The 10,981-nt window shown below is 42.2% G+C and overlaps 1 protein-coding gene across 1 annotated transcript in view; it reads left to right on the top strand.

The window, feature by feature from the left end:
• The first annotated feature begins 9,921 nt into the window (after positions 1–9,921).
• The window catches only part of ghra (growth hormone receptor a), a 74,584-nt gene continuing 73,524 nt past the window's right edge, over positions 9,922–10,981 (top strand). Inside the window, exon 1 of the mRNA XM_063187608.1 lies at positions 9,922–10,381. The gene's annotated coding sequence lies outside the window, so the exon portion shown is untranslated. The remainder of the gene's footprint in view (positions 10,382–10,981) is intronic.

Below are 10,981 nucleotides of genomic sequence, written 5' to 3'. Positions count from 1 at the left end.
TAATAAGGTGTCAAACTAAAGAGCATTCCAAAAGAGTTGATATGGTGGCCTACATACATGATTACTTTTTGATTCACCGGTGAGGACGAGCTGACGCGGATTCTGGGTATTAGGCAGCAGAGACCCGCTCAGCTCGTTTCAGCCGGCCAGCTGGTTTTCAAGATGAGTTGAGCTGTGTCGTGCCCAATCGAAAAGCAAAAAGTGGCGGCCGAGTCGCTGTGTCCAGCTGTGTTGGGCAGTGTTAATGACAATACTTGTCACAATTAAATTCTGCTAGAATTATTTTCTCTCTTTGGAGCAGACAAATAAACATGGACGCTTTTGAAAAGATTAATGAAGGATGTGTCCAAATCGGCAGCATATGGATTATTATCATTTACACTGTAGCTTATTGAAGATGTCTTACAGCTTCTCAGTGTAGCCAGAAATTACAGATATTGATACCTTTTTTTTATTTTTATTTTTTTAAACTATTTATGATGTGCACTGCATGTTTTCTCTCTCTTTTTCATGCTTAGACGTTTAGCAATCCTAATTGTGGCACCACATGCAGGGCTAAGCTAACAGCGGTTAAGACTCAGACGAGTAAACATGGCAGCTCTTGAGAAGATTGATGAAGGATGAGCAAATGCTTCATTTAAGAGCAATTAGGCGATTACTGTGTTGTGAGAGCTGGATGTGTGGGCTTGTCTAAATTGCTTTAAGTTTGACTTTCAAAGACAGGAAAAAATGGGTTCGTTGTGGTATTCTGAGGATAGGCATACTGGTGGGGATTGTGTGTATTTAAATAGAAAAGGACTCTTTTCACAATAATCCAATATGGGTGATAAAAGACGCCTTGCCACGGTAGGAGCGAGGGAGCTATCCAGTCTCTTCAATTATTATATCAGCTAAAATAAATTGTCTGAAAAATCAGTCCAGGTGAAGACAGAGTGGCAGACAGACACAGGCACGCAAACACACATACACACACACACACACACACACACACACACACACACACACACACACACACACACACACACACACACACAGTATGTGTGTACGTGTAGATATTATCCAGACTTTGCAACCTTAAGTGACCCCCTGCCTTCACCATGTCCTAATTTTTCCTTACAATGGCATGGAGCATATAAATCAATTAATTGAACTGAACTGTTCATGTTTGCTCCCATACAGTAATACACTGTTCTTAGCAGACGGTAAAATATGTCATGATACCCTAAGAGGTATAAAAAGCAGAAATGTTGTTTTGTTTTAGTGAGCTTTTTCTTTAGGCCTATCCACTACTATTCGACTACTAGCTTATATGCATTCATATTTTTTTCTTTATCGTCTCATATCTTTTATTCTATATTATTTTTTCAGGGGAAGTCCCCCATATAGCCAAATATTCTGGTGTTTAAGCTTTTCTGCAACAGGTCAGGGGAATCTCAACATTACTGGAGACATGTGCATCTACTTGGTGTGGTGTGGTCACATTCCTGGACCGACAAAATATTACAATGCATACATTGGACAACAAAACAATGGTGGTGGGCAAACAGCCAAACAGGAACCTGCGTGTGCACAAAATGAATTTTGTTCCTACACAATTTTATTGTAAATCCAGATGACTCAGATGTGTGTGCTAGTGAATTATTCAATCATCATTCAATCAGGATCTTACAGACTTAACCTTTGTTTTCCCTTCCTTGGGGCTCCGTCCCTCACCTGCAACAAACTACAATTAAATGCTGACTTCCAACCGATTCCATTACCGGGCAGCTTGAGGGTGTATGTGGGTGTGTGCAAAAACTTGATTACGCCGTCTGCACTGAGTGCGTCCATCTGTCTGTGCGCTGGCCTTAATCCAATAACATCTTGGTGCTGTTGTCGAAGCCGAAGTTGCAAACAAAGCCTACCCATGGATACACAATAATCTTGCAGTGTAGATTCAACAATTAAAGGTGCACTGTGTAATATTTTCAGCTGTTGCTTTCCAATCCATGCTGCCCATATAAAAATGTAACCTTTTTCACAAATACTTACCACCACCATCAAATTCGAAGTATTCATTATGACTGGGAACGTTGCACTTTTCATACATGAGGGCGGCTGACAGCTGTGCTCGGCCCTGCATGGTAAATCATCTGTAAGGGTCCCCGTTTGTATAAATACAATGCAATGAAGTCCTGATTCCCCATCACCCCCCATTTATGCTGAACTCTCATTACTTTTACAAACCTTCAAGGACCTTGCTGACGAGAACGCATTCAGTATAGTTTCCCTGTGCCTGTGCTGAGTTCAACTCATTCGAACTCTTTTGAGTAGTGTTGAGGGGAAGGAGGAGTTGGGGGGGGGGGGCTTATGAGGCCCAAGGGGGAGTTGGGAGGCTTATGATGAAGTCCAGGAGGCGTTTATTCAAAAAAGCTTGAGGGCCACTGCTCTACAGTTAGGTCTTCATTGGCTTCACCTTTTGATGCATTTAGCAGATCGGAGTGTGTTAAAAGCGCTAGAGGAGCTGAATAGGCTGGATCTTTCTTAATGCTCGTCTGTCTGCATGTGGCTTTCAGAGAAATAAAAATCTGGATGAAATGGAAGCTTCTCGGATAGATGATTCATCCATGATTTAAAAAAAAAATCATGTACATCATGGCTTATTGAATAGCTCTTACAGATCTTCAATGTACCTCCTTGGGTTATCAATGACATACATTCTGTTTCACCTTTTTGTTTTTTGGCAATGGTTTTTACATTTAGCTTTCATGTAGGCAGCATTATTGTGAGAAACATGACGGAGGCAACAAAAAATTATAGACGCACAGATCTTCAGTGGCCTCTTCGGTTAACTTAAGAATGCCATACATTCTTTTCAAATTACCAATATTGAAACAGTTATAAACAAAAAAAACGTTTGTTTTACTGTGAGAAACTTTTAAGCCACTATCTTTGCCAGGACTCCCTGGAATATTATAGGATATGAAGAGATACTGAAGAGATATTACAACTGGTTAAACATGAGATAAATAAGATACTGTAAAATAAATAAAATAAATGATGTGCATATTTATTATCCACTCGCAGTAGGCCTAATATATAACTCTAATAAACATGACACATGCAACAGTATAGTTCTTCACTGTGAGTGCACACGTGGTAATGGTGCCTTTCACATGGGGGCTTGGTTTATGGTTTTCAAGCCAACTTCCAGATGATGTCAAACGGGTAAGGACAGATTACTGCAGTGGTTCCCAAACTGGGGGTCGGGACCCCTAGGGGGGTCGTGGAGGTCCTGCAGGGGAGTTGCGGAGGGAATGGAATAATCCTGAAACCTATACGATTACATATACATATGTATGTATGATGGCAACATTTAGCAACATTGGTGGACAAAACAATGTTTTGCACATGGAATATGATGTGGGAGGGGTGTTGTGAAAATATTCGTATATCCAAAAGGGGGTCCTAGCAGAAACATGTTCGGGAACCCCTGAATTACTGCCTGGGCCTACTGCTCGCAGGCCCAGGGGCGCAAGAGCCAGGCCCGTCACTAGGTTTGAGAGCCAGGGGTGGCTTAAGGGCGGGTTATACTTCCTGTCAGTGCCACGGAGTGAGCTTGTCGCAGCCATGATGCAGTTCATTTTGATTTATGCCCTGTTTTGAAGCGCGGTCTGCGCGATGTCATTTCACGCTCAAACTGCCTTCAATACAAAGAGTAACCTAGACATGTCGGTTGTTTTTTAGCTTCACAGACTCGACGACAATGAAAATGAAACATTAAATCTTTATGTCAGGTGCATTTTTGATCGCACTAGCAGCCACCGCGGTAGTTTGGAACAAAGAAGTAGGCCTAGCTCATTTGTCAACGAAGCGGAATGTTTCCTCGACCTCGGAAACACTCTTCAACTGTCCAAATAACTCCAGCGTGCACTTGCAAGCGCACGTGTTGTCTTTGGTTCGTGTAATAAATGAAACGACAAAGCACGGGCAACTTATTTAATGAAGAGCTCACAGTCCGTAGACCGACGAAGGTTAGAACAAGGAAGTAGCTTGTTCTCGACTCGAGGACAGAGCAGGCTGGTCGAGAGAACCAATCAGAGACCTATTTTCGCCCTTCACTCCGTCGCTGTCTGCATCACTCCCTGCGTCGAGACACAATTTTTGGGAGGTACCCCAGAGTACCTGCGTGGTGGGGGGGGGGGGCTTCACTCCGTTAACTGCGCGGCTCACTGCATCATGATGCAGGGACGCTGATCTCGAGGCATAAACCACCCTTTAGCCCCCGAGGAAGAACATTTTTTCAGCGCACCTGCTAAGGTTTTGTCTATGAATTCATTATTTTAAGAGCAAAGAAATCTCGCACACTGTCCATTCCACCAACAAACTTTAATACGTTTCGGTCATTCGACCTTCTTCATGTTGTTAAAGTTTGTTGGTGGAATGGACAGTGTGCAGGATTTCTTTACACTTGAATGACAACCCCACTGGGATAATATCCTATGCACCTGCCCACCTAGGTGTGCAAAAGAGTCTTCTTGAACAATTATTTTAAGAGCACCATACCAATTTTTAAACACTAGTTACAGTGGATATTTTTTAATTCACATTTTAATGAACATTCCTTATATGTAAGCTAAACAAAATATTTCAAAATGTTTCAACTGATATTTGAATATTGAATATTATTATGTTATGTTATGAGTATTATGTTTCCCTCCCCGCATAACATATTGCTGTGCGCCCTGCTTTTATTGCTGTGCAGTAGGATATAAGTGGCATTAAACAATAAATAAACAGGAACTTGTATTCAGATTAATTTGCCTACTTGTTGGTTCGTATTCAGTGCTTTACTGCATTTGCTTTTAGAAAAATGTTAAAAAAAAAATTAAAAATAAATAAAGGGGGGGCTAGTACTAATGTAATACTAAAATGGGGCTAACGACGTCCCTGGCAAGAGCCAAGAGCCAAGGGGGGGCCTTTCTTGTTGCGTGACCCAGGGGCCCTTGAAATAATAATCCGTCCCTGCAAACGCGGTTCACCTGAGGACAGATTTAAAGTGAGTCTCCAGACTCAAAATGCTTCCAGATGTGTGCTAGGGGCAGCCGAACTGACGCGCTACTCTTTCTATTGACGTGTTTACATATTTGGAGGGGATTTGTTTATCAGTGTCATACTGTTTTTTTATGGTCTAACTGTATGTCTGTGTAAAGAAATGAGAGCGAGAAAAATCACTTTGTTCTGATGAAAACCACTTCTGTGGTCGAAACATGTTGACATTGTAATTATGAGTAGCCAAATTTAGTAAAGGTTTTTTAAACGTATTCTCTTCATCCTTTGGATACCCTGGGACCTCTTGGATATTGTTTATTTCTGTAAGTTGATTTCCCTACCCTAAGAACCCAAGTTTGTCAATTAGTTAAAAAAAAAACATATATACACCTAAACGCATGATGTTGGATGAAATGTTGGATGACATGTATCTTCAAGCACTGGCCCTGGTCTCCCTGAGGTTTGTGGTGGGATATTTCCATGACAATGATTTGGTGGGGCCCTAAGGTCCCCTTCAAACACAAGCTGAAAACTTAAATCCAGCATCTCATAGAAACATCAAAACTAGTTGTGCTATAGTTTGGTTGGAGGGTGGACCCGGAAATGTTGAGTACACCAACATTTTATGACAGAAATGTGTAGTATAGTTATCAACTCCCAAGTATATAGAAACTGTCGGATGCTAACTTGTTTAGCATTTTTTATTTAAAGGTGATCTGTGTACTATTGTGGCCAGAGTAGGTGTTGCAATATGCTCATTGAAACTGTGCTGCCAATTGCCAAATTTGATCTTTTCATGAATATTTATAATGTAATAAACTAATATTTATGACGAATCTACAGTAAGTTTGCCGCTAAAATTAGTATTTCTTGAAATTCAAAATGGTGGACATGGAGAGGATCCACCTTTTCATGAAAAGTGCAATTTTGCCAGTCAGAATGGATACTTGGAATTTGATGGTGGTGGTAAGTCTTCATGAAAAACGGCACATTTGTGAATGGGCATCATGAATTCTACAAAGAAACTACTAAAAATATTACACAGTGCACCTTTAAGTTAGATTTTGATACAGATAGATCATCTTGTCCTGGGGGTGCTAAGAGGTTTTGTTTTGGAATATGTGAAGTTCTGTTTATAAACCTGAGCGAGAAAAACAGTAGGCCTATCTACTTTTTTCCAAAAATGTGTGCAATCTCTGTTAATGGTTCTCCATTTTCCAGCTCAAAAGAGAAACAAACACATTACTAACCAAATACTGCACCCCACCTGAAAAAAAGACCATATCCAGAATTCATTTTTAGAAAACCAACATATGCATATATAACGTATACATATAATCTTGTGAAGCCATGCTGTGTCAAATGCATAACGTAAGCTAACTGAGAAAATATGATAACTTGCCTATAGGCATTGCGATAACATGCTTGTTCACGTGTGCTCTAAATGCTACTAAAATAGCTCTCCAGAACACAATAAACAGAGAAGCAATTAGGCAATGTGTGGACGATGGAGGTCTTTGACTACAGGCCACGCTGTTTGTGTGTCGTGTCGGGTCCAATTAGTTTAAAACCGTCCTGTCCTCTACCTACAGCAGAGATGTGCAGAGGCAATTGCCAATTCCCAACCCTTCCCAATTGCCAATTCCCAATTCCCAACCCTTTCCAACTTGAAGCACACCTGAAATGTTCACAAATTTTCAATACCTACCTCTTAACCCAACAAACAATAAAACACAAACAAATAGTCAAAAGCAACACACACACACACACACACACACACACACACACACACACACACACACACACACACACACACACACACACACACACACACACACACACACACACACACACGCACAAATATTATTTTGATGTATAGAAAATGATTTCAAGGCCCACTTGGAATACCTGCAGGGCCCCGTGCCAGTTTGAGAATAACTCTCAAAATCTACCCTCTGTATCCCCTTCAGTCTACATTTTTTCTATAGGAACCCCAAATGTGTACAAGTACTGCTGCCTAATGTCTTCCATTCAGTCTGACACTGCCCATTCATTAGATGGTTTTCTTTCCCTGTTGTGCTGGACCAATGTTGTCGACGGACCTATTTGGACAAAGCCCGTCCGTGGTCAAAGAAACGACGGTGCTGTGCCATGACCTCAATTAACGCCCAAGTGAGCCCCCCATTTTTAAACAAGATGGAACAGTACGTGCTATAATTGTCCCCCGAAATGTGTTGTCCTCTTCATCTTGTTAATAGGCTTGCATTCCTCTAACAGGTCAGCGCCCACGTGTATTTTTCCGTTATCCAACTGTATGGAGGACAGAGACAAAAGTGGTGTAATTATTCTCTGGGAGACCGGTTTCAAAAAACGGTTACACTTTGTATTCTCTCTGGATTTATTCATATTATAGTAATTATTCATATATAATTACTTGATATTGGTTATTGATACATTGATATTTTATATTGATAATTAAATTGTGTTTAATTGCTATTATATTGATGTTTTAATTATGTTTTTGGATGTTAACTGCCTGAGTATTGCAGGTTCAGAACAGAGCATAAACCTGTTTGACTAAAGAGAACCTTCTCATGTGTAATTCAACAGGTTGGTACTTGTCAAAAACAGCAGGGTGAAGGGTTTTGTTATCAATGGAAATAAAAGGAACATGTTTCAGCCAAACTGTCAAGGTAGGCCTACTATGTGCATGTTTTTCAGCAACGTTTTACTTCAGCATTTAGAGTACTTTTCACTAATTTTAACTTAAAGGTCATTCATATACAGTAGTCCAAACCCATTTCTGTTGTTCTAACTGAAACAGTGCCCCAGACAATTCTGCCCTGTAACACCATTGGAGATCCATGCACATATCCCATGCCAGGCAACGAGCAGTGATTCTGACCAGCCCAGCGGTGGAACGATGACACATTACTGTACAAACGAGCAGATTACATGTCACGGCCAAACGTTACCAATGGATATTCGAAAGAAATTGGTACGAGTCAGTGGCGGTCCTACAATGAGTTTGCATCCCTGGGCGACAACCCCCCACGAGTACCCCGGCCCCTTTCGCGGCTACCCAAGTCCCTGGGAAAACATGCTGAAAAAACGCTTACAATAGCTGACAAAAAACACTAATGTTAATGTCATTATTACAGCAGTGTGGTAATAGTGCAGAAAAATAACAGGCTTCAAATCTTTTTTAATATGTTTATAGCGATTTATGTAATGTCGTTGGGGGCAGGGTTTCCCGCTGGTGCCGCCCTCTCTTGGGTGCCGCCCCAGACAATTGCCCGGTCGCAGTCGGCCTACCCTAGGACTGCCCCTGGTAAGAGTGTATGGAAAGACCATGCTTACATCATGTCAAATTGAGGCGATTTGACCATCTGCAGCTATCATGGAGATCTTGGATCCATCCTATATTATCTCCCCTTCCCTCCTCAATCTGTGCTTGTGGCCTCAAGTTTCACTGATGCCCCGCCTCCGTGGAGAAAGCAATAAAGTTTCCCTGCTGTCAGCCTCGGAGGACATTTCCCCATTCAACATCCTGCTTACAAATGAGAAAATGACCTTTGAATTGTTCTTTTGCGAGATATTGAATAAAACATCTATCTTCAATGACGTCGTCTTGCCTCGCTCCTTGAGGCCACAACACAAGGCAAGGACGGGAGGTTCTAATTGCCTAGGCCCCCAGCAAAACTCTCCATCGTAGTGGCCCTCAAGAGTGAGCCCCTCCATGATAAATAATTAGTAATAAGTATTTCAAGCGAGCCCCATGTCTATATTTTGGCTAGGGCCCCCAAAGGTGTTACTTCAAGTTCACGGTGTACCAAAATTGCGTACCAAAGAGCAGGTTTACAAGCTGGTTGATGAAACCTATCTGCCAAGAGTGTTCAAGGGGGCACTGAGGCCTCACTTAGGTGTTAAAGTGAGAGGGCGGCTGACAGCTTTGGCCGGGTCTGGGCCAAGGACAACTGACCCCTGTATCCTCCCCCGGACGACTTCTCTGGTTGGACTGATAGGTCCGCTCGAGAGGGACTTGAGGCCTGCGCCTGACCTTAAATTCAAGTGCAACATTCCAATTCCTTTGCCTACTGCCAGGGCTATGTTTCACCAGGCCCAAGACAAAGTCAGACCGTACAATATATTGGGGACTTTGTTCTGGACCCTACCTTTCCCTGGGCCTGGGACAGCTGACCCCTTTGCCCCCACCCTGTCGGATTCCTGGACTGCAGCAGCCCTTGCAGCAGCAATGTCACAACCGTTCCCAATGAGGTCATTTGTCAAGCAAGACTGGCTGCTGGTGGACAATGAGTGTTGGATCTCAAGGCCTCGTCAGGCAAAACCATCAGCATAGCTATCTACAGGCAGCTCTAGGCTACTGCTTGGCACCTAGTCTGGACAGTGACTTGCATCTGTGCCTCTCCAAAGGTTGACTATTTTATTGTTACTCCCTGCTGTTGTGCAAATGTGGGATTTTGTTGTTTTGTTGATTTGTGAATAGACTATTCAATTTGCTCTAAATATCAGTGAGTGTAAGTTGGTTGCATACATTTTTTTTTTCAAAACACTGTCCTCAAAGTTGTTTATTTATTTACAACCGCTTTGCTGGGCCTATATTCAGGGTATTTGAGCTTGGTGTATGTAGGCTATATTTTTCACATCTCAACTCCAAATTTGTTGGCTGTCGGTGCATGTTTTGTTTGTTTCTCTATTCATAACACAGGCAACATTTTCGTTAGTAATTAGGGAGGCCTAAGTCTATGCATAATAGGCAATATAGAAAATAATAACATAAAGGTCAGGCCTAAGCGAGCCTCTTTGCCAAAACTCCTCAATTAAAGCGAGTCTGTAATCTGTGTAAGTCTTACACAGCTCTGAAACGTTCTCACATGTCGGGACCAAATGTGAAATTAGAACCACATTTGGAGTTTGGCAAGAGTTGTCAACACGGCATTTTTGGAAAATATTTGTGGATTGTTGCCAGTGGAGGGCGCTACCGCGCAGAATCCCATGTGCAGCGAAAGTAAGTACGGAGCCCCTTTACACGCACGGAGACAATCTGAAAATCTGTAGCGGTCTTGTCGTTCAAGAAGTAAGATTTGTAAACAGCTAAATGTGAGACGAACTTTATGTTGTCTGGTCGCCTGCTAATGGTAAGGCATAATGGTAGGAGTTGCGTTTGGCTGAACATTTCTTAGTGTTAGTTCTGCAGCCATTTGCGCTTTTAAAACAAGGACCTCCTTGGACGGACCAAGCAGTGTGTGTTGAGTCCGTCTCTCTCTCCGCTGACAGATGTACAAACTGTGACAAAGTGATTACTTCGTAGCTGATATCTCCGCAAAAGGTAAGCAAAGCTTTTGTAATACAGTAGGCCTACATCGGTCTTACCTGGTCGGTTTAGCCTGTGGGGTTCAGCAAATGCACCACTTCTGCTCCGGCTCCTCCGTGGTTCTGCGCTGAAGAATTGGACTTGCTTACCCAAATCTTTCAACCATTTTGGAATATTGTGGGGGACCGCGCTCCAAAACATGCCAGTGCGTGGATTAGTTAAGAAAACTGAGGGCAAATTTGTAACCAACCATTTTCCCAGTTTTAATCAATACTTGGTAGCCTACTGTATTATTATTATTTTAATTATAGATGGATCAACTTTTACCTATCTGTAAAGTTTTCTGACTTGCTCTGATGTTATTTAGGTTGTGTACTTGTTTGAGCAACTGCATATGTGAGCGCTTCTTTTCTTTTCTACGACCGAGTGATTCTAGTCTGAAAAATAATAATGGTTTGAAATGTGCTTAATGCGCACATTTTCGAGATGACTTGTGTTTGTATCTCGTGCTCATTCTCCGCCTCAGCATGCGTGCGCGAGACATGTGCAAACCGTGTCCTCGGCTCGCGACTGGACTGGAGCGGGCCGGCGCCAGCAGAGGGAATTGCAATGATG

This window comes from Engraulis encrasicolus, chromosome 21 (assembly GCF_034702125.1).
Source record: "Engraulis encrasicolus isolate BLACKSEA-1 chromosome 21, IST_EnEncr_1.0, whole genome shotgun sequence".
Taxonomy (NCBI): domain Eukaryota; kingdom Metazoa; phylum Chordata; class Actinopteri; order Clupeiformes; family Engraulidae; genus Engraulis; species Engraulis encrasicolus.
The sequence above is the reverse complement of the archived record's forward strand: the minus strand, read 5'-3'. Positions and strand labels throughout refer to the sequence as shown.